General features: G+C 38.0%; 1 pseudogene; it reads left to right on the top strand.

Moving 5' to 3' along the window:
- The window catches only part of LOC113925563, an 83,339-nt pseudogene that overhangs the window by 36,690 nt on the left and 21,118 nt on the right, over positions 1 to 25,531 (top strand).

Here is a 25,531-nt window from a genome sequence, read left to right as displayed (position 1 = left end):
TTGAGCATAAGACATTAGAGACTTACAGTAGTTGGTCATACTGGCATAAGATGACAAGGGCCAGCAGAAGGCTGTATATTGAAAGAATTTTAAGAAGTTTGTAAGTTTTTTTTTTTTTAAGGCTCATATGATTTGTCCAGTGAAGTGGGTGCCTCCATCACTGGAGATCATGCACAGTGTACCCAAGTGGACAACACTCTTTCTAACAGTTTCTTTGCTACCGTGGGGCCATTAGCCTTGCAGCAGGGGAAGGCTTCAGCCCATCTGGGAAACACTCATCCAATAACTAGAGCATACTGATAACCCACACTAGGTGGCAGTTGAATGAAGTCCAGCTGTGGGTGTTCAAAGGGTCCAGAGGGAGGAGTCTGAGGCCTCTGGAGACAAAAATTGTTTTTCCAGGATTATGGACCTGACAAGTCAGACATTGCTGATAGACTGTTTTTACAGTTTTGCAAAAGTCTCTCCACCAATGTCTGTTCCTAATTAGAGTCATCTTAAAGGCATTATGGTGGGTGAAAGAATGCAAAAACTGAAAAATAGCATTTGTCAGGGAGCTGGGAAGAACCAAACAGCTGTCTTGGGTTTCCCCCAGCCCTAACATTCTTTAATTTATAGCCGTTGTTTACTTATCTTAATTTCTGATTTTGGAACAGATCACTGCCATACTTCAAGGCCATCAGGATGGCAAAAGTCAGACAATGAGGGGTCAGTTTTTACAGAACCAGAATGGACTTTATCTACATGTGCTACAATTGTACAAATAAGAGTATAAAGGCTTAGTATTACTTATTTGACAATCCTTCTCATGTAATTTACATATCAAATAAGCCTGATTAATTTAAAAATCTTTTGAAATATTCCGCACAAAAAGACTTCATTTAGAATTTGATTCGAGGAAGTTTGTCAAAAATATTATAAAAAAATTTTATAGCACTCCCCTAAATTAGGTCACAAATTATTATGATCATGACCTGACCCGAAGGCAGATGCTTAACCAACTGATCCACCCAGGCGCCCCTCTAGGTATTAATTTAACTTAACTCATCATTTAATTTAGCACAACTTTAAGGTTTTAGCTTACCAAAAGGATTTGGGAAAACTAAGCAGACATAAATACTGTTGAAAAGAATTGCCTCCAGAGCTGACTTTTGTTTTACAAGAGGGCGTGTAAGATAAGGATCGTTTTTTTCTCAATTCCCCAAAGAGTTTGGTGGTCACTCAATTGACATTATAAGCTGACCTACCTATCCAACTACATTATCCTTAATTTGCTTCTTTCCCTCTGCATACATATTTTTAATTTTAAATATTTCTGGCAATAGTGAATAACCCCACACAGGTGTAAGATGGGTCCCCAAAGATGGTTCAAAAAATATTATCTTCTCAAAAGCCAGAGTCACTTACAAAAATAGCCGACAAAACAAAACAAAACATGAAAACAAAAAAAACCCAACAACCTGCATGTTCCAGGCAGGCAAAAAGCCAAGTACAATTATGAAAATGAGACAAGCAAGAAGGCCATAGCTATCCCTGGGAAAGAAAACTTCAATTAACAATGGGTTTGGATTCGGAAAGGAAAGGTCAATATGACACTTATTCTGTAAATCTCTACTGAACACTATAAACAGATTAGGAAGAATTGATTCTAAGAGAAGTAAGAGAGAAAAACAAATGCCATATGATCTCACGCACATGTGGAATTTAAGAAACAAAACTGATGAACATAGGGAAAGGGGGCAAAAGAGAGTGAAACCATAAGAAACTCTTAACTATAGAAAACAAACTGATGGTTGATAGACGGGAGGTGGGAAGGGGGATGGGCTAACTGGGTGATGGGTATTAACTTGTTACGATGAGCACTGGGTGTTATATGTTAAGTGATGAATCACTAAATTCTACTCCTGAAACCAATATTGCACTATATGTTAACTACCTAGAATTTAAATAAAAACCTGAAACCAAAAATAAACAAATAAATAAATAATAAAAAATTACAGGGATTGCAATATTAATGTTAGCTTAATTTATGACATGCTCATTTCTGAGAAAGATTATTATACTACTGCCAAGTAGAAGATACTGGAATTTGGGGTCTTTAATAGTAATTTTTAAAAATACCATATACACCATTCATTATGCACATTTCCCCCTTGTCTTTATTTTTGTACTCAATATATTGTCATAGAAATTTGGAATCTATTTTTTTATTAAAATTATATGCAAATATCAAAAAAAAAAGAAAAGGAAGAACTCATTCTAGTAAGAATTTTTACTTTTTGCCACATGCAGAAGAATGAAAATGGACCATTTCCTTACACCATACCCAAAAATAGACTCAAAACGGATGAAAGACCTAAGTGTGAGGCAGGAATCCATCAAAATCCTAGAGGAGAACACAGGCAGCAACCTCTTCGACCTCGGTCACAGCAACTTCTTGCTAGACACGTCTCCAAAGGCAAGGGAAACAAAGGCAAAAATGAACTGTTAGGACTTCATCAAGATAAAAAGCTTTTGCACAGCAAAGAAAACAGTCAACAAAAACAAAAGACAACGGATAGATATTTTCAAATGTCTTATCAGATAAAGGGCAAGTATCCAAAATCTATAAAGAACTTATCAAACTCAACACCCAAAAAACAAATAAACCAAAAAAGAAACGGGCAGAAGACATGAACAGACATTTCTGCAAAGAAGACATCCAAACGGCCAACAGACATATGAAAAAATGCTCAAGATCACTCGGCATCAGGGAAATAACAAATCAAAACCACAGTGAGATTCTACCTCACACAGGTCAGAATGGCTCAAATTAACAAGTCAGGAAATAGATGTTGATGAGGATGCTGAGAAGGGGGAGCCCTCTTACACTGTTGGTGGAAATGCAAGCTGTTGCAGCCACTCTGGAAAAGAGTATGGAGGTTCCTCAAAAAATTGAAAATAGAGCTACCCTACGACCCAGCAATTGCACTATTGGGTATTTACCTCAAAGATACAAATGTACTGATCCAAAGGGACACCTGCACCCCAATGTTTATAGCAGCAATGTCCACAATAGCCAAACTGTGGAAAGAGCCAAGATATCCATTGACAGATGAATGGATAAAGAAGATATGGTATATATATATATGCAATGGAATATTACTCAGCCATCAGAGAGGATGAATACTTACCATTTACATCGATGTGGATGGAACTAGAGGGTATTATGCTAAGCGAAATAAGTCAATCAGAGAAAGACAATTATCATATGATCTCACTCTTGTGTGGAATTTAAGAAACAAAACAGAGGATCATGGAGGAAGGGAGGGAAAAATAAAACAAGATTAAATTAGAGAGGGAGACAATCCATAAGAGACTCTTAATCATAGGAAACAAACTGAGGGTTTCTGGAGGGCAGGGGCATGGAGGGTTGGGGTAACTGGGTGATGGACATTAATGAGGGCACATGATGTAATGGGCACTGGGTATGACTGATGAATCACTGAACGCTTCCTCTGAAACTAATAATACACTGTATGTTAATTAATCGAATTTAAATTTAAAAAAAGATTTTTACCTTTTGCTGGCTTCTACTTCAACTTGTGCCCACTAATTTTTGCAGCTTTTTGGCCTCCAAGATCCCTCTAGCAATAGCCTTTATTTACACAAACAAGATAAATAAACATGTGCACCTTAACACACCTGCAGTAATCAAAACATGTCACTGTGGACTGGCCAAGGGAAGTCCCCATGGACACCACCAGCAATCCCCAATGTGGACTAAACCAGCAGACTCCATTCAGAGAGACTTTGGATAGGAAATGGGGAAAGGACCAAACCAGCAAACTCAAGTAAATAAGGACCTCGGACTGGAACTGGGAAGGGAGTCCAATATGGAATTGTAGACTGAACCAAGGGCTAGGGAGGTGCTCCATTAGAGCCTCCTGTGAGTCTAGACTGATTTGATAACTCTGGACTGGAAAGCCAATTAGATCAGTAGCTTGAATACAAGAACAGAGCTGAAACCAAGAGGACTTACCAATAGCCCTCCAAAAGGGCAAGAAAAACAGTGGACTCAAAAGGGCTTTCAGGTGCTGCACCTGTGTTTCTCATTGTCCCTGAATGTCATTCACTTTGGATCTCAAATCTGCTAGCAAAATTCAACTGAGCAAAACTTAAGATCTAATTTATTAAAGTATCCATGAAATCATGGTAGCCTCCCATCTGGCAAGTAGAGAGGAGTTCCCTTATGTTGTTACTGGTGAGTTTCTAAAGAGATTTATAGTTAAGGTAGGACTTCGATAACACAGTAGGAAAAACATATTTGGGAAGAAAGAAATGACCTCAGATTTAAGTGTTTTAAAATTTGTGGAACAGTTGGGACACTCATGGAAATGTTCGGATATGTAAGTCTTTGTCAGGCTAGTGATATTGACACTTATATGTGTAGATCAGCATATGGAGGGTGTTTACAGAGTAGCTGAGAAGGCTGAAGCTACATTTGAGGCTTATCACATTTAAGGTGTAGACACTCATTTATCTGTCCTTTCTATGTGAGTTCTAGTTATCATTTTTCTCTTACTACTTAACTCTTCATTCTTTATCATTTTACCATATTCTATTTTTCTTCCTGGTACTTATCTCCATATAGTATGTCTATTCTTCATTTATCTAACTCCACAGTGACTGTAATCTCCATAACAGTAGATATTTCATCTGCAAATTTTCCTGTAGCATCCACAGTATATTGGATAGTACAATATGGACTATACTCTAGTGAAAAAAAAAAAATACAAACACCAAAATACCAATGGCTTAACATAATGAAGAATTCCTTTTCACTGGCACAGTCTGAAGAAGGGTAGGAAGATCACCTCAATCTTGGATCTAGGAATCTGAACACACAAACTAGAAGTGTTCTGTGACCGTGGAAGAGGACTAGAAGGTCAAGGAAAGGATTTACATCACTCACAGTCCAAGGACCAGAACTTAGTCACATGCTCCCAATCCACTGCAAAGGAGACTGCAAAATATACTTTCTGTGCTTAGAAAGAAATAAAGGTGTTGTGGATGCATGGCATTTTCTCTGCCCCAGTCCTTGCCTGCAAACAGCATTTGTACTCAGTACTTCCCAGCAAATACTATTTAAAAAAATATCAGAATTTGTTATTTAGCAATTGGGGGGAGGAAGGGGGAATCAATGTCTAACTATGAGCTTTTAAAACTTTATGTTTTCTTTTCACAGGCAGATATCCATGAAAATTAGCAAATATTAACAAGAAATATGGAAGTAGCAATACCATGAAATCATAACCCAATGCTGTCATAAATTTACTTTTGAGGCATAGCAAACCCAAGAATCAACTTAATATTTATTACCTATTGTATTGGAACTCTACGGTATTTATAAATCCCAAGACTTTTGGTAAAAGCAAAATAATAATAATATTTAAGTATATACTCCTCCCCAGTGATGCTCACAAATATCCCAGAACCACTAATGTATCACTACCCTTTCATATTAAGACAGAACTCTTGTGGAAACTGCATGATGGCAGGTCAGTGGACTCCCTTGTTTGGGTGGAGAATAGCTAGAAACCCAATATATTTCAGACATACTTAATTACACAGAAAAAATCCTGAAGTCTCTAGTGTCTTACCACATAACTTGGCAAAGTATTTACACACTCCTCCTCATCAGCACTGCACGCTCAATAAGCCTTATTTCTCTCTCCCATTTTAGATGGTCTATGCATGTGCTTTTTCCTGGCTGGCAAGTTCACCTCTCCTCCAAATTAACTCTTACTTATTTCCCAGGGAAACATTTCTAAGCAGCTTGATTCTGTCAAGTTACCTCTATTTATGGATATATCTCTGCTTCCTAGCCCTGACCGCCAATGAAAATTTCAATTTATTAGTATGATTGTTGGTCGGTATCTGTCTTTCCCCCTCACTTCTAAGCACCATGAAGATAGCCACAAGTTTTTATATTCATTAGATTCCCCAGTGAACAATGTCAGATATTCAATAAATATTTTTGAATTAATTAATTAATTTTGCTTTCATGGCATTGTCCTTTACCTTAGTATGTACAAGTGTATTGAAAAACAAAACAAGTAACAAAATCAGTAACAACACCTTGTTGTAGAAAACAAACAAAAACCTGGTAGCTAGCCAAGCAAGGATTTGAACATTGTCTTTCATTCTATGATACACTTTGACATAATGAAGACCATAGCTGGGATTACTGTGGGTAGTACGGACATTTTAACAATAATTGATTTTTAAAATCCGTGAACACAGAATATCTTTCCATTTATTTGTGTCTTCTTCAATTTATTTTATTAATGACATAAATGGATTGTCTTCTTAATTTATTTTTCTGATAGTTTGTTAGCATATAGAAACACAAAAGATTTTTGTATATTGATTTTGTATCCTGCAACTTTATAACCTTTTAAAATAAAAAGTGTTTGCATGAGGCAGGGTAGAGGTGGAGTTGGGAGGTCTTGAAAAAAAAAGGTAAGAAATTGCACATCAGAAAAGGTGCAGTTTAAATTATAGCCACTGACCCCAGAGACTTCTGCTTTTAATTCTTGAAGAGAAGTTCAGCAAGTGCCAGAGGACCTCATGAAGTCTTGGAAACCTGAGCTTGTTAGATAGTCTCTGCTTTTCCAGAACTTCAGAGAAAGAAAAATAACCACTTTGGCTCCTGTGAAATTGGGAAAACAACAACATGTTTTGAAGTAGGATTTAGGATATATATTTCAAGCTCTTCCACTTCTTATATGATAGCTAAAGAGAAAGAAAAGTACCTTTATTAGAGCCATGCTCAGAATAGAAAATGACACACGTCACTAGTGTTAAAAAGTTAAAGTCAGAGCAATCTCCTATGCTACACCTACCTCTAGTTTGTTTCTTTTACCCAGCCTTTTTTGTCATTTAGTTACTCTTTTCCACACTCCCTCTATACATGGTCTGGTTCTTGTGGTCTGTTACATATAATTTAGATAGAATAATTTACCAGTCCTACCTAGTAATTTGAAGGAGGGAAGTACTATATTAGGCCACTCTTCAGTTTTCAGTTAAGAAGGCCCAGTGCAGTTACAGGGCTTATTTAAATTCCCTTGCAATGAATGCGCAGTTCTGTGGTTACACAACCCTTACACCAAAGTCCAAACTTTCATTATCTAACCCAGTAATCTTTGTTTTTTTAATTAACTAATTAATTATTTATATTTATTTTTACTAACATATAATGTATTATTTGTTTCAGGGGTACAAGTCTGTGATTAATCAGTCTTACACAATTCACAGCACTCACCATAGCCCATACCTTTCCCAATGTCCATCACCCAGCCACCCCATCCATCCTACCCCCCTCCACTCCAGCAACCCTCAGGTTCTTTCCTGAGATTAAGAGTCTCTTACGGTTTGTCTCCCTCTCTGGTTTTGTCTTGTTTCATTTTTCCCTCCCTTCCCCTATGATCCTCTGTCTTGTTTCTGAAATTCCTCATATCAGTGAGATCATATGATACTTGTCTTTCTCTGGTTGACTTATTTGACTTAGCATAATACCCTCTAGTTTCATCCACATCATTTCAAATGGTAAGATTTCATTTTCTGATGGCTGCATAATATTCCAGTGTGTGTATATATACCACATCTTCTTTATCCATTCATCCGTTGATGGACATTTAGGCTCTTTCCATAGTTTGGCTGTTGTGGACATTGCTGCTATAAACATTGGGGTGCATATACCCCTTTGGATCATTACATTTGTATCTTTGGGGTAAATACCCAGTAGTATAATTGCTGGGTCGTAGGGTAACTCTATTTTTAACTTTTTGAGGAAACTCCATACTGTTTTCCAGAGTGGCTGCACGAGCTTAGATTCCCACTAACAGTGTAGGAGGGTTACCCTTTCTCCCCATCCTCACCAATATCTGTCATTTCCTGACTTGTTAATTTTAGTGATTTTGACTGGTGTGAGGTGGCATCTCATTGAGGTTTTGATTTGTATTTCCCTGATGCTGAGTGATGTTGAGTACTTTTTCATGTGTCTGTTAGCCACTTGGATGCCTTCTTTGAAGAAATGTCTGTTCATGTCTTCTACCCATTTCTTGATTGGATTATTTGTTCTATGGGTGTTGAGTTTGATAAGTTCTTTATAGATTTTGGATACTAGCCCTTTATCTAATATGTCATTTGCAAATATTTTCTCCCATTCTGTCAGTTGCCTTTTGGTTTTGTTGACTGTTTCCTTTGCTGTGCAAAAGCTTTTAATCTTGATGAAGTCCCAATAGTTCATTTTTGCCCTTGCTTCCCTTGCGTTTGGTGAAGTTTTTAGGAAGAAGTTGCTGTGGTTGAGGTCGAAGAGGTTGCTGCCTGTGTTCACCTCTAGGATTTTGTTGGATCCCTGTCTCACATTGAGGTCTTTCATCCATTTTGAGTCTATTTTTGTGTATGGTGTAAGGGAATGGTCCAGTTTCATTCTTCTGCATGTGGCTGTCCAATTGTCCCAACACCATTTGTTGAAGAGACTTTTTTCCACTGGACATTCTTTCCTGCTTTGTCGAAGATTAGTTGACCATACAGTTGAGGGTCCATTTCTGGGCTCTCTATTCTGTTCCATTGATCTATGTGTCTGTTTTTGTGCCAGTACCATACTGTCTAGATGATGACAGCTTTGTAATAGAGCTTGAAGTCCAGAATTGTGATGCCACCAGCTTTGCTTTTCTTTTTCAACATTCCTCTGGCTATTTGGGGTCTTTTCTGGTTCCATACAAATTTTAGGATTATTTGTTCCATTTCTTTGAAAAAAGTGGTTGGTATTTTGATAGGGATTGCATTAAATGTGTAGATTGCTCTAGGTAGCATAGATATTTTCACAATATTTGTTTTTCCAGTCCATGAGCGTGGAAAGTTTTTCCATTTCTTTGTGTCTTCCTCAGTTTCTTGCATGAGTACTTTATAGTTTTCTGAGTACAGATCCTTTGCCTCTGGGGTTAGATTTATTCCTAGGTATCTTATGGCTTTGGGTGCAATTGTAGATAAGATTGACTCCTGAATTTCTCTTCTGTCTTGTTGGTGTATAGAAATGCAACTGATTTCCATGGATTGATTTTATATCCTGACACTTTACTGAATTCCTGTATGAGTTCTAGCAGTTTTGGGGTGGAGTCTTCTGGGTTTCCACATAAAGTATCATATCATCTGCGAAGAGTGAGAGTTTGACTTCTTTGCCAATTTGGATGCCTTTTATTTCTTTTTGTTCTCTGATTGCTGAGGCTTGGACTTCTAGTACTATGTTGAATTGCATAGTGGACATCCCTCCCGTGTTCCTGACCTTAGGGGGAAAGCTCTCAGCTTTTCCCCATTGAGAATAATATTCGCTGTGGGTTTTTCATAGATGGCTTTTATGATATTGAGGTATGTACACTCTATCCCTACACTCTGAAGAGTTTTAATCAAGAAAGGATGCTGTACTTTGTCAAATGCTTTTTCTGCATCTATTGAGAGGATCATATGCTTCTTGTTCTTTCTTTTATTAATGTATTGTATCATATTGATTGATCTGCAGATGTTGAACCAAACTTGCAGCCAAGGGATAAATCCCACTTGGTCATGGTGAATAATCCTTTTAATGGACTGTTGGATCCTATTGGCCAGTATTTTGGTGAGAAGTTTTGCATCCATGTTCATCACGGATATTGGTCTGTAGTTCTCCTTTTTGATGGGGTCATTGTCTGGTTTTGGGATCAAGGTAATGCTGGCCTCATAAAACAAGTTTGGAAGATTTCCTTCCATTTTTATTCTTTGAAACAGCTTCAGAAGAATAGGTATTAATTCTTTAAATGTTTGGTAGAATTCCCCTGGGAAGCCATCTGGCCCTGGGCTCTTGTTTTTTGGGAGATCTTTGATTACTGCTTCAATTTCCTTAGTGGTTATGGGTCTGTTCAGGTTTTCTATTTCTTCCTGGTTCAGTTTTGGTAGTTTATACTTCTCTAGAAATGCATCAATTTCCTCCAGATTATCTAATTTGCTGGCATATAGTTCCTTATAATATGTTCTTATAATTGTTTGTATTTCTTTGGTGTTAGTTGTGATCTCTCCTCTTTCATTCATGATTTTATTTGGGTCCTTTTCTTTTCTTTTTGATAAATCTGGCCAGGAGTTTATCAATCTTACTAAATCTTTCAAAGAACCAGCTCCTAGTTTTGTTGATCGGTTCTACTGTTCTTTTGGTTTCTATTTCATTGGTTTCTGCTCTGATCTTTAGTATTTCTCTTCTCTTGCTGCGTTTAGGCTTTATTTGCTGTTCTCTCTCCAGCTCCTTTAGGTGTAGGGTTAGGTTGTGTATTTGAGAACCTTCTTGTTTCTTGAGAAAGCTTGTATTACTATATAATTTCCTCTTAGGACCACCTTTGCTGCATCCCAAAGATTTTGAACAGTTGTGTTTTCATTTTCATTGGTTTCCATGAATTTTTTAAATTCTTCTTTAATTTCCTGGTTGACTCATTCATTCTTCAGTAGAATGCTCTTTACCCTCCATGTATTTTAGTTCTTTCCAACTTTACTCTTGTGATTGAGTTCTCGTTTCAAAGCACTGTGGTCTGAAAATATGGAGGGAATGATCCCAGTCTTTTGTACTGGTTGAGGCCTGATTTGTGACCCAGGATGTGATCTATTCTGGAGAATGTTCCATGGGCACTAGAGAAAAATGTGTATTTTGTTGCTTTGGGATGGAATGTTTTGAATATATCTGTGAAGTCCATGTCGTCCAGTGTGTCATTTAAAGTCTTATTTCCTTGTTGATCTTTTGCTTAGATGATCTATTTCAGTGATGGGGGTGTTAAAGTCCCCTACTATTATTGTATTATTGATGTGTTTCTTTGATTTGGTTATTAATTGGCTTATATAATTGGTTGCTCCCATGTTAGGGGCATAGATATTCAAAATTGTTAGATCTTCTTGTTGGATCAACCCTTTAAATATTATATAGTGTCCTTCCTCATCTCTTATTATAGTCTTTGGTTTAAAATCTAATTTTTCAGGGCACCTGGGTGGTTCAGTCATTAAGCATCTGCCTTCAGCTCAGGTCATGATCCCAGGGTCCTGGGATCAAGCCCTGCACTGGGTTCCCTTTTCAGCAGAAAGCCTACTTCTCCCTCTCCCACTCCCCCTGCTTGTGTTCCCTCTCATGCTGTCTCTGCCTGTCAAATAATTTTTTTAAAAAGCTTATAAAAAATTTATAAAATCTAATTTGTCTGATATAAGGTTTGCCACTCCAGCTTTCTTTTGATGTCCATTAGCATGGTAAACAGTTTTCTACCCCCTCACTTTAAATCTGGGGGTGTCTCTGGGTCTAAAATGAGTCACCTGCAGACAGCATATCAATGGGTCTTGTTTTTTATCCAATCTGATAGTCTGTGTCTTTTGATTGGGGCATTTAGCCCATTTACATTCAGGGTAACTATTGAAAGATAAGAATTTAGTGCCATTGTTATTGCCTGTGAGGTGACTGTTACTGTATATTGTCTGTGTTCCTTTCTGGTCTATGTTACTTTTAGATTCTTTCTTTGCTTAGAGGACCCCTTTCAATATTTCTTGTAGGGCTAGTTTGGTGTTCACAAATTCTTTTAGTTTTTGTTTGTCCTGGAAGCTTTTTATCTCTCCTCCTATTTTCAATGACAGCCTAGCTGGATACAGTATTCTTGGCTGCTTATTTTTCTCATTTAGTTCTCTGAATATATCATACCAGTGCTTTCTGGCCTGCCAGGTCTCTGTGGATAGGTCTGCTATGAAACTAATGTTTCTACCATTGTAGGTCACAGACCTCTAGTCCCGAGCTGCTTTCAGGATTTTCTTTTTGTCTCTCAGAATTGTGAGTTTTACTATTAGAGGTCGGGGTGTTGACCTATTTTTATTGATTTTGAGGGGGGTTCTCTGTGCCTCCTGGATTTTGATGCCTATTTCCTTCCCCAAATTAGGGAAGTTCTCTGCTATAATTTGCTCCAATGTACCTTCTGCCCCTCTCTCTCCTTTTTCTTCTGGTATCCCAATTATTCTAATGTTGTTTTGCTTTATGATATCACTTATCTCTCAAATTCTCCCCTCGTGATCCAGTAGTTGTTTCTCTCTTTTTCTCAGGTTCTTTATTTTCCATCATTTGGTCTTCTATCTCACTAATCTCTCTTCTGCTTCATTTATCCTCACAGTTAGAGCTTCTGCTTTTTATTGAACCTCACTAATAGCCTTTTTGATTTAGACTTGGTTAGATTTTAGTTCTTTTATTTCTCCAGAAAGGGGTTCTCTAGTATCTTCTATACTTTTTTCAAGCCAAGCTAGTATCTTTATAATCATCATTCTGAACTCTAGTTCCAACATCTTACTAAGGTCTGTATTGATTAGGTCCCTGGCAGATGGTACTGCCTCTTGTTCTTTTCTTTCTTTTTTTTTTTTCTTTTGAGGTGAGTTTTTCCATGTTGTCATTTTGTCCAGAGGAGAATAGATGAATGAGAGAACAAAATGCTAAAAAACATGCTAAAAGGGTAACAACAACCCCAGAAAAATGTACACTAAATGAATCAGAAGAGACCCGAAACCAGGGGGAAAAGGAAGGGAGGAAAAAAAAATATAATCAGACTGGTGAATATAACAGAGCCACACACTAGATTTTGGGTGTATTTTTGTCTGTTATGAGAAATTGCCTCCCAAAATTTTAAAGAAAGAAAAATTATATATATACAAAAATAAGGGTAAATATGATGAAGGGATGGAATATGACTGTAAAGATGAAAATTAAAAAAGATTTTTAAAAAAGGAATTCATAAGAAGTTAGTTGAAAAAAGAATGAAAAAAATGTAAAAATTAAAATTAAAAATTAAAAAAAAAAGGATGTGATCAGGCAGGAGACTAGGACAATGTCATACTAGATTTAGGGTATATTTTGGTCCTTTAAAAGAAACTGTATCCCAAAATTTTAAAGAAAGAATGACATTTGTATATATATATATAATATACAAAAAATAAGGTTAAATACAATGAAAAGATAGAATATGACTGTAAAAATGAAAATTAAAAAAGATTTTGAAACAGGAATTGTAAGATGTTGGTTGAAAAAGGAAAGAAGAAAAATTCAACTAAAAAAATAGAAAAAGAAAAAATAAAGAAAATTTTAAAAAATTAACTTTGAAAGACTAAAGACTATGTGCTGTTTTCCCCTAGCACTGGGGTTTTGCCATTCTCATTGATTGGTAAACTTGGTCTTGGCTGGCTATTCTTGCTGATCTTCTGGCGGAGGGGCCTGTTGCAGTGGTTCTCAAATGTCTTTGCCAGAGGCAGAATTGCCCAGCCCTTGCCAGTCCAGGCTAAATAATCTGCTCGGGTTTGCCCCTGGGAGATTTTGTTCCCTGAAAGCATTCCGAACAGCTTTGGAGCACAAGTGTGAAAATGGCGGCCTCCCAATCTGCTCCGGAGGAGCCGAGAGCTCAGGGCCCCACTCCTCAGTGAGCCCCCAGAGAAAAGCAGTCAATCACTCCTGTCTCCCCAGTCTCTGGCCACACTCCCTGCTCACCTGGCCCGTGACCAGCATTTCTATCTCTGGCACATGGCCCCGTTTGGAATCTCCAAACTCAGCAGATCCCTGTGGTGTGCTCCCGTGCCGCTCCTCCTTGGGAAGGAAGGGGAGTCTCCCCAGATCTGCCTCTTGTTGGGTCCCTCCTGGAAGAGCAGTGGCCCTACTGTGCCGCAGATCATGGTTTATGGCAACCCCGAGCTAAGAGCCCACTCCTCAACTCTGTCTCTGCAGCCAGCTTCCCCACTCTGATATCTGGGAGCTCTGCCCCACTCAGGCACCCCTGGCCTGTGACCCCGAGGGTCCTGAGAGCACACTGTCCCAGTGAGGGTTCCACCGCCCCGCTTAGCCACTGGAGTGACGTCCCTCAGCAGAGCAGACTTCTAAAATTTCCGATTTTGTGCTCCACTGCTCTATCACTTGCTGGGAGCAGCTGACAGAGGCCCCCTCCCCCCGCCATCTATCTTCCTAATATGGCCTTGGATTCACCTCTCTGCACATCCTACCTCCCATAAAGTGGCCGCTTTTCTGTTCAGAGAGTTGCTGCTATTCTTTTCTTTGATCTCCTGTTGAGTTCATAGGTGTTCAGAATGGTTTGATAACTATCTAGCTGAATTTCTGGGACTAGACGAAATTTAGGTCTCCTACTACTCCACCATCTTGCTCCTCCTCCCCAGCAATCTTTATTGTATACAATTCAATATACCAATATAAAGTGTTGATATTTAACATATAAAGAGTATATATGAAATAAATCCTGCAAGACCTTATTAGTTTTTATACTCTTTCTTCTTCCACTGATTCATAATGCACAGGAAGGTGATCTAGTGCTGTTGGATCTATAGTAATGAAATACTAATTTATTTAATAAAATATCAATTTATTTTTATTTTTTAAAGATTTTATTTATTTATTTGAGAGAGAGAGGAGAGAGAGAGAGAGCACGGGCAGGGGAGAGGGGCAGAGGGAGAAGGAGAAGCAGATTCCCCACTGAACAGGGAGTCCTTATGTGGGTCTGCATCCCAGGACCCTGGGATCATGACCTGAGTGAAGGCAGACGCTTAACTGACTGAGCCACCCAGGCACCCTTTCATTGTATTTTAAATATACTGTGTAAAACATTAATATTTTATTATTTTCTACACTTTATAAATGCATTTTTACTTTTTTCTACCACTACTGACTCCTGCTCTAGTTTAGGCACCTATCTTGACTTATTTGGAGTATCTCATTTTGCTTCTATTGTCCACTCAGAGAAAATGATCTTGAAACCTAAATGAGAGTATGCCCACTGCCTTCTTCAAATATGTCAATGATTTCTGTCTCTACATGAAATACAAAATCATTGATAATTTAGAGTTCAACATTATTTAGTTCCTGTCTATCTCTCCAACCTCTTCTGGTGTCACTTTTCATCTTCTTACTAAGTGAGCCTGCCTGAAATATTTTTTCGCACTATTTTCAAATTAAGTTTTTCTCATCCTCCATGTCTTAATTTAAATGTTAACTCTCCACAGAATTCTGTTCATGTTCATAATGTCAAATAATTCACCTTATTATTATCCATTAAAATCTCTTTTGCTATTGTTCTTTTCATAGCATCTACCACCACTTCTAATTATTTTATATATGTGTTTCTTACATTTTCTTGGTCTCCTCTAGTATAATGTGAGCTCCTTGGATATAGGGATTAAAATTATCTTATTTGTGATTGCTTCCCCAAGGGGCCAGCACAGTGGGGAAAACATGTTATTTAATTTATAGAACATCTAGTTTTTATTTTTTCATCTTCTATCTGGTTATTAGCATGAAAATTAATTCACTCTCCAATTTGATCAAAAACTTATCCTTATCTGATTATTTAAATAGTCCATTTAAGAAATGTTTCACATCTCTTAAATTGTATGTGTTTCAGAAAGCTTGTCCACACCCAAATTCCTTTAGATAACTATGACTACCCTTCATCTCTTATTTGGGAAATCTGTTCTATAGCCTCTAGGGAATTAAGTCCCAACTGCCTTACCCAGCTAAGGTGATCCCCTCTGGCAGATTCATTAGTTAAATTCCCAGCTTCTTCTACATCCTGTTTAAACCACTTTTTACCTGTCACTCTGGATTAAGGGGTGACATATTACCCTAATTATGTGTCTAGAAGCAACAAGTAGGGATTGGGGTGGATCTTGAAGAGGATAGGTGTTACCTGGAAAGAAAACTACCCACCTTAGGTATAATAAGGTCTTTAAGCAAAAGAAGTTTAGCCTCCTCAAATATGGGAGGAGACTCTACATCTGCTGGTAGAAAAGGCTGAAAATTACCCAAGGGTTCTAGAGTCTCTGTGCCATCAAATCCACCCCAAATATTCCCATTCCAAGCCTGAGCAGTGTACCTTTTCCCCATCACTCTTCCATTTAACTTTCACAGGATATACCTGACACAACTGGGACTTCATTGTGATTCTTTCCCTTGAATAATTAAGTTATGTGTCTGATTTCCACCAAGTTCATTACCGTTTCTACAATAAACAGATTCTTTTAGAGCCACTACAAAGACTCTCTGGTTCTGTTTCCATGAATTGAGATGGGTAGCTCAATAAAGCTAAACAGATCACCTTTCTGCCTGATCTCACCATGTCACTAACATTATGACTCTCAGCCTCAGTTTGGTTTGGACCACCAAGAAGATCACCTCTCCAATGGGTAACAGGGCACAAACAATTTGGCCTGAGTGCTACTCTTTCACTGTTCTTATATGCTATCCTATGGAGTCTGAAGCATAGAGAAGTGAAATCATAAGAAATACATCAAATATATCTCCTCTTCATCATCGCCTCTTTCTCTTCTCCACCGTTCCTTAGGCTGGAAATGGACAGGATTTTATTTACTTTTCTCCTCATATATTCATACTATCAAAAAAATCTATGTAGAAGTGAGAGGTAGAAAGAGTATCTTCTTTCCACTATAGCTCTAGGGAATAGGTAATCTGTTCTTTTTTTTTTTATTGTGACATAATTGACATATAACACAATATTAACAATATAATGATTCAATATATGTATATTTTATGAAAGGATCACAGTAAGTCTAGCTGATATCCATCACCACACATAGTTATTTTTTTCTTGTGATGAGAACTTTTAAGATCTACTCTTTTAGCAACTTTCAAATATACAATGCAGTATTGTTAACTATAGTTATTGTTGACTATAGTTCTTGATCTTAGAGGAAAAGCTTTCAGCTTTTCATCATTGAGTATATTAGCCGTGGGCTTGTCATATACGGCCTACTGTTGTGGTATGTTCCCTCCATACCCACTTTAAGAGTTTTTATCATAAATGGATGTTGAATTTTTTCAATGCTTTTTCTGCATCTTTTGAAATGATCATATGATTTTCATCCTTCATTTTGTTAATGTGGTATATCACATTGGTTGATTTGCTGATATTGAACCACTTTTGTATCACTGGAATAAATCCCATTTGATCATGGTATACAAACCTTTTAATGTGCTGTTGAATTTTGTTTGCTAATATTTCATTCAGGATTTTTGCATTGATGTTCATCAGAGCTGTTAGCATGTTACTTTCTTGTGTTGTTCTTATCTGGTTTTGTAGGCCTTGTAAAATGGGTTTGGAATTGTTATTCCCTCTTCTACTTCTTGGAAGAGTTTGAGAAGAATGGGAATGGGTATTAATTCTTCTTTAAGTGTTTGGTAGGTAGGGTTGCCTGCGTGGCATCTGCCTTCCACTCAGGTCATGATCCTGGGGTGCTGGGATTGAGCTCTGCATCTGACTCCCTGCTCAGCAGGAAGCTTGCTTCTCCCTCTCCCTCTGCACCTCTCCCCGCTCCATTCATGTTCTCTCTCGCTATCTCTCTCTCTCTCAAATAAATAAATAACATCTTTAAAACACATTTGGTAGGTAATCTATTCTTTATATTAAGTATGATTTAAAAATGGAGGTCAAGGGAGCACCTGGGTGGCTCAGTCATTAAGCATCTGCTTTTGGCTCAGGTCATGATCCCATGGTCCTGGGATCGAGCCCCGCATCGGACTCCCTGCTCTGTGGGAAGCCTGCTTCTCTCTCTACCAGTCCCTCTGCTTGTGTTCCTTCTCTCGCTATGTCTCTCTCTGTCAAATAAATAAATAAAATCTTAAAAAAAAAAGGAGGTCAAGGATTTTGAAAATTATACCTTATGATAATAGTAGGTTGCTTTATTACCATTTGTTATTCTACAGGTTAATTCTATTTTTGAGTGTGAAAGGTTGAATATCAACACTTTTTTTTGCATTTTTTTGAAACAAAATTATGGGTCGTAAGGAGGGCACTTGCTATGATGAGCACTGGGTATTATATGTAAGAGATGCATCGCTAAATTCTACTCCTGAAACCAATATTACATTATATGTTAACTAACTAGAATTTAAATAAAAATTTGAAAACAGACAAAATTTACTCTTCCTTTTAGTAGATGGTTGCCTGGCCAAAAATAGGACATGTAGGGTGCCTGGGTGGCTCAGTCATTAAGCATCTGCCTTCAGCTCAGGTCATGATCCCAGGGTCCTGAGATCAAGTCCCACATCAGGCTCCCTGCTCAGCGGGAAGCCTGCTTCTCCCTCTCCCACTCCTCCTGCTTGTGTTCCTGCTCTCGCTGTCTCTCTCTGTCAAATAAATAAATAAAATCTTTAAAAAAAAAAAAAAAGGACATGTACTTTGAAAAGCAAAATGAAAAATGCACATAAAAATATAAAATCATTTCTTTCACCACATTGACATATGTAGAACCTTATTAAATGCATTGCCTATTTCATGACTAAATCTACCTGAAATAATTATTTTTGTTTGTAATTTTTTTAGGATCCAAAGCATGAAATTCAGAAGTTGTTAAAGTTTCTAAGCAAAGATCTGTCAGAAGAAACTATGGATAAAATCCTCTATCATAGCTCTTTCAATGTGATGAAGCAGAATCCAAGTACAAATTCTATCACTGTAGCAGATTTTGATATGGATCATTCTGTATCTCCCATCATGAGAAAGGGTGAGAAATCATATACTAGTTTCTATACAGTTTGCTAATTACAGTCATGGAGAGTGTAGTTGGGAAGCAAATAGCAATATTATAGGAAATGGAAAGAGATTGAGCTGGCAAGAAAAAAAAATAGGAACAACAACAACAACAACAACAAAAACCTTAGGGGAAATAATTTGTGGCAAATAAACTATAATTTCTGTAAGCCTGACATGTAAGACAAAACTTCTAATGAAAAATGTTTACTCAAGAGCCTATGCATTGATAAGCATGCGTCTTGGCATCTTTTGCTGTATCAAAGAATGTCTTTCATTTGTCTGAACTCTCTAGATATTCTTCATATTCCTTTAAATTTTTGCTGTAGTGGGTAGCCAGCTTAAATGATGTTAAGCATACCAAATGAATAATGAAAAGTGTCAATTCCTTGAGGTTGTTGTTATGATATGGTAAATCACTGCATCCTCAACATTTATCTCAATGTAATAGCTAGCATCTTGCAAAAATTAGTCCCTTAATAAAGATGTGTTGAATTGAATTGTGTGTATGTAAGAAAGAGAGAGAAAAAGAGAGAGAAAGAGTGAGAAGGAGAGATTCTGTTAGTTGTGTATGTATGAGTTTTGCTATGAAACAAACAACTCCAAGGGGCGCCTGTGTGGCTCAGTCAGTTAAGCGTCTGTCTTCAGCCCCCAGGTCATGATCCCAAGGTCATGGGCTTTTGGCTTGGTGGGGAGTCTGCTTCTCCCTCTCCCTCTGACCCTCCCCATGCTTGTGATCTCTCATTCTCTCTCTCGCTCAAATAAATAAAATCTTAAAAAAACAAAAAACCCACAACTCCAAGCATCTCAGTGGTTTAAAACCACAAGTTTTATTTTTTGTTTAATGTTGCTGAATGTTGACCACCAGTGGCTGCTGTAGTTTTATTTTTACTCTTTTTGATTCTGATCAGTTTTACTTTGACTTTCATAGTCTCAGCCTCTTATGTCTTCTTTTTATGAAACATAGGCTGAAAGAGCTACCCACTTGTGGGATATGCCCAATATCATAATAGACAGGAAGAGCAAGAGAGGCGCTGGAAACTTACAATGTCTTTAAAGTTTCTGTTTAGATGTGGTACATATGACCCATATTCAAATTCCATTAGCATATCCAAAATCCAAGCCCTAAGTTAATGAGGCAAAGAGGAATCACAATACAGGCAGTGGGCAGTGGGGTAAAATCTTAGAGTAAAGAGTGAATAATTATTAATATAAACTAAGACAGTTTTGGAGAAACAAGTATTTGGGTCAGCTTATATAGGGACTGTTAAGGATAATTTCATTAATTATAATGTGCCTTTGTGCATCCCAGAGATTTTTTTTTTTTTTTAGAAAGTTAGAAAGTAGGCTATGGATAAATCTTTCTAAGAATATCTGGATCTCAGCCAGGAATTATTTTGCCTTCCAGACAATGTTTGGCAACATCCAAAGACATTTTTGAGAGTCATGACTAGGGGTATGCTAGAGGCATCTAATCTGTACAGGCCGAGGATGCTGCTAAACACACAATAATACACAGGACAGTCTCACATCTGCCCAGCCAATGGTCTGGCTTTGAATGTCAACAGTGGAAATATAAACAAATAAAATAACATGCCAAAGTTGGGAAATCCTGGGACAGATTAACAAAGTTATTTTGGCATGTTTTCTTCCCTGCTCTTTTTTTTTTTTCCACCTAAACCTTGGCTTGCAAATGACTTCTGAATTACCTGTGAGAAATGGCATTGTTTTTATCAGATATTCTTTGGAAGTGGATATATGAATATATCTGTCTTTCCTTCAAGGTCTTAAGATATGGTTAGTCTTTGGAAAATTGAGAAATCCTGTGATAATACATATGTTTAATTACATTTAACCCAGTCATTTCCAAATCTTACTTGATCATAGAAATTTTTTTCATAAATTATCACTTGACATTGAAAAATATAGTTTTAAAAGGACTGAAAAATTCTTTATTTTTTTGTTTACAAGGCTCTTGAGGCCAAAGAATAAAGATTTTGAGACATTGGATTTTCTCCCAGTGACATTTCTTGAAATATTGAAGGGATTACTTCTTTATATAAGATACTGGAAAAATCCATGGGATTTTTTGGAAAACTCAGAAGTCTTCTGTTATAGTTTATATATTAATGATCTTAAACAGCAACAAGAAAGTAATCAACAAGTTTACTGACTAGGAACTTTTCCCAGTTTTCCTAGTCAGTAAACTGGCAGTGCACGCAAGAGTTTGGGAGTGAGGAATGGAGTTATGGAGCAGATATGAAAAAATTAAAGGTTTAAGAATACACGTGTGGAAATTCAAATGAAAACTGATTTAAGAAGGAAATTTTGTAGTAGTCTCAAATGTACTATTTTATCTTTCTTTTCAGGTATTTCAGGAGATTGGAAAAACCAGTTCACTGTAGCCAAGTATGAAAGATTTGAAAAAGATTATTAAAAGAAAATGAAAGGGTCAGGGGACAGAGCAAGATGGCGGAGGGGTAGGAGACCTGAATTTCGTCTGGTCTCAGGAATTCAGCTGAATAGGGATCAAACCTATGAACTCAACAGGAGATCGAAGAGAAGAATAGCAACAACCCTCTAAACAGAAAAGCGATCACTTACTGGAAGGTAGGACGTGCGGAGAAGTGAATCCGAGGCGATATTCGGGAGGATAGACGGCGGGGGAGGGGGCCTCCGTTGGCCGCTTCTGGCAAGTGCTAGAGCTGCGGAGCACAAAATCGGAACTTTTAGAAGTCGGCTCCGCTGAGGGACGTCGCTCCAGTGGCTAAGCGGAGGGTGGAACCCTCGCGAGACAGTGTGGTCTCAGGACCCTCGGGGTCACAGAAAGACCGGGGGAGCCTGAGTGCGGCAGAGCTCCCAGGTATCGGGGCAGGGAAGCTGGCTGCAGAGACAGAGCCGAGGTCGGGCTCTCAGCTTGGGGTTGCCATAAACTGTGATCAGCGACACAGTCAGGCCACTGCTCCTCCAGCAGGGACCCAACAAGCAGTGATCCGGGGAGACTCCCGTTCCTCTTCTGGGAGGAGCGGCGTGGGAGTGCACCGCAGGGATCTGCTGGGTTTGGAGACTCCACACTGAGTCGGGTGCCAGAGATAGAAATGCTCAGCCACAGGCCGTGTGAGCACGGAGTGTGGCCAGAGACCAGGGAGACGGGAGTGATTGATGGCTTTTCTCTGGGGGCTCACTGAGAAGTGGGGCCCCCAAGTTCTGGGCTCCTCCAGGGCGGGAATTGGGAGGCCACCATTTTCACTCTTGTCCTCCAAAGCTGTACGGAAAGCTTGCAGGGAACAGAAGCTCCCGGAGCAAACCCGAGCAGCTTGCTTAGCCCGGATGACAAGGGCGGGGCAATTCCGCCTCCGGCAAAGACATTTAGGAACCACGGCAACAGGCCCCTCCCCCAGAAGATCAGCATGAACAGCCAGCCAAGACCAAGTTTACCGATCAAGGAGAACGGGAGAACTCCAGCGCTAGGGGAATACTGCACAGAGAATTCATGGCTTTTTTACCATGATTCATTAGTTTTTCAAAGTTAATTTTTTTAAATGGTTTTTTTTTTCTTGAATTTTTCTTTTTCCCTTTTGCAACCAACATCTTATCAATCCCTTTTGGAAAAAAAAATTTATTTTTCATTTTTAGAGTCATATTCTATGCCTTCATAGTAGATACCCTTATTTTTGGCATATATATATATAAGTTGTTCTCTCTTTAAAATTTTGAGATACAGTTTCTTCTAACAGATCAAAATATACCCTAAATCACTAGTGTATGGCTTTGTTCTAGTCTCCTGCCTGATCACAGTCTCTCCCTTTTTTTTTTAATCTTCTTTCTTTTTTCAACTTCTTATCGTATCAATTCCTTTTATAAAATCTTTTATAATTTTCATCTTTAAAGTCATCTTCCATCCCTTCATTGTATCAACCCTTATTTTGTACATATATAAGTCTTTGTTTCTTTAAAATTTTAGGAGGCACTTTCTCCTAACAGACCAAAATATACCCAAAATCTAGTGTGTGGCACTGATCTATGCACTAGCCTGATCATATCTGATCATATTCTGTTTATTTTTGTTTTGTTATGTTTTTGTTTGTTTTTATCCTTTTCTCTTTCTTTTTTCTTTCTTTCCCTTTCTTTTCCCCTGATTTTAGGTCTTTTCTGGTTTGTTTAGAGTATATTTGTTGGGGACGTTGTTAACATATTAGCATTTTGTTCTCTCATTCATCTATTCTCCTCTGGACAAAATGACAAGATGAAAAAAATTACCTCAGCAAAAAGAACAAGAGGTAGTACCATCTGCCAGGGACCTTCTCAATACAGATATTAGTACGATGTCGGACCTAGAGTTCAGAATCATGATTTTAAAGGTACTAGCTGGGCTTGAAAAAAGCATGGAAGTTATTAGAGAAACCCTTCCTAGAGAAATAAAAGAACTAAAATCTAACCAAATCGAAATCAAAAAGGCTATTAATGAGGTGCAATAAAAAATGGGGGCACTAACTGTTATGATAAATGAGGCAGAAGAGAGAATCAGCTATATACAAGACCAAATGTTGGAAAATAAAGAAGGTGAGAAAAAGAGAGATAAACAACTACTGGATCACGAGGGCAGAATTCGAGAGATAAGCGATACCATAAGACGAAACAACATTAGAATAATTAGGATCCGAGAAGGAGAAGAAAGAGAGAGAGGGGCAGAAGGTATACTGGAGCAAATTATAGCAGAGAACTTCCCTAATGTGGGGAAGGAAACAGGCATCAAAATCCAGGAGGCACAGAGAACCCCTCTCAAAATTAATAAAAATAGGTCAACACCCCAACATCTAATAGTAAAACTCACAATTCTGAGAGACAGAAAATCTTGAAAGCAGCTCGGGAGAAGAGATATGTAACCTATAATGGTAGAAACATTAGATTGGCAACAGACCTATCCATAGAGACCTGGCAGGCTAGAAAGGACTGGCATGATATCTTCAGAGCACTAAATGAGAAAAATATGCAGCTAAGAATACTATATCCAGCTAGGCTGTCATTGAAAATAGGAGGAGAGATAAAAAGCTTCCAGGACAAACAAAAACTAAAGGAATTTGCAAACATGAAACCAGCCCTACAAGAAATATTGAAAGGGGTCCTCTAAGCAAAGAGAGAGCCTAAAAGCAGCAGAGACCAGAAAGGAATACAGACAATATACAGTAACAGTCACCTTACAGGCAATACAATGGCACTAAATTCATATCTTTCAAGAGTTACCCTGAATGTAAATGGGCTAAATGCCCCAATCAAAAGACACAGGCCATCAGATTGGATAAAAACACAAGACCCATCGATATGCTGTCGGCAAGAGACTCATTTTAGACCCTAAGACACCCCCAGATTGAAAGTGAGGGGGTGAAAAACCATTTACCATGCTAATGGACACAAAAACAAAGCTGGAGTGGCAATCCTTATATCAGACAAATTAGATTTTATTTATTTATTTTTTTTTTTTAAGATTTTATTTATTTATTTTAGAGAGAGAATGAGAGAGACAGCATGAGGGGGGGAGGGTCAGAGAGAGAAGCAGACTCCCCGCTGAGCAGGGAGCCCAATGTGGGACTCAATCCCGGGACTCCATAATCATGACCTGAGTTGAAGGCAGTTGCTTAACCAACTGAGCCACCCATGCATCCGACAAATTAGATTTTAAAACAAAGACTGTAATAAGAGATGAGGAAGGACACTATATCCTACTTAAAGGGTCTATCCAACAAGAAGATCTAACAATTGTAAATATCTATGCCCCTAACGTGGGAGCAGCCAATTATATAAGGCAATTAATAACAAAAGCAAAGAAACACATTGACAACAATACAATAATAGTGGGGGACTTTAACACCCCCCTGACTGAAATGGACAGATCATCTAAGCAAAAGATCAACAAGGAAATAAAGACTTTAAATGACACACTGGACCAAATGGACTTCACAGACATATTCAGAACATTCCATCCCAAAGCAACAGAATACACATTCTTCTCTAGTTCCCATGGAACATTCTCCAGAATAGATCACATCCTAGGTCACAAATCAGGTCTCAACCGGTACCAAAAGATTGGGATTATTCCCTGCATATTATCAGACCACAATGCTTTGAAACTAGAACTCAGTCACAAGAGGAAAGTCGGAAAGAACTCAAATACATGGAGGCTAAAGAGCATCCTACTAAAGAATGAATGGGTCAACCAGGAAATTAAAGAAGAATTAAAAACATTCATGGAAACCAATGAAAATGAAAACACAAGTGTTCAAAATCTTTGGGATACAGCAAAGGCAGTCCTGAGAGGAAAGTATATAGCAAAACAAGCCTTTCTCAAGAAACAAGAAAGGTCTCAAATACACAACCTAACCCTACACCTAAAGGAGCTAGAGAAAAAACAGCAAATAAAGCCTAAACCCAGCAGGAGAAGAGAAATAATAAAGATCAGAGCAGAAATCAATGAAATAGAAACCAAAAGAACAGTAGAACAGATCAACGAAACTAGGAGCTGCTTCTTTGAAAGAATTAACAAGATTGATAAACCCCTGGCCAGACTTATCAAAAAGAAAAGAGAAATGACCCAAATCAACAAAATCATGAATGAAAGAGGAGAGATCACAACCAACACCAAAGACATAAAAACAATTATAAGAACATATTATGAGCAACTCTATGCCAGCAAATTAGATAACCTGGAAGAAATGGATGCATTCCTAGAGATGTATCAACTACCAAAATTGAACCAGGAAGAAATAGAAAACCTGAACAGACCTATAACCACTAAGGAAATTGAAGCAGTCATCAAAAATCTCCCAACAAACAAAAGCCCAGGGCCAGATGGCTTCCCAGGGGATTTCTACCAAACATTTAAAGATGAATTAATACCTATTCTCCTGAAACTG

This window comes from Zalophus californianus, chromosome 2 (assembly GCF_009762305.2).
Source record: "Zalophus californianus isolate mZalCal1 chromosome 2, mZalCal1.pri.v2, whole genome shotgun sequence".
In the NCBI taxonomy this organism is placed as follows: Eukaryota; Metazoa; Chordata; class Mammalia; order Carnivora; family Otariidae; genus Zalophus; species Zalophus californianus.
This window is presented reverse-complemented; position numbering and strand designations above follow the sequence as displayed.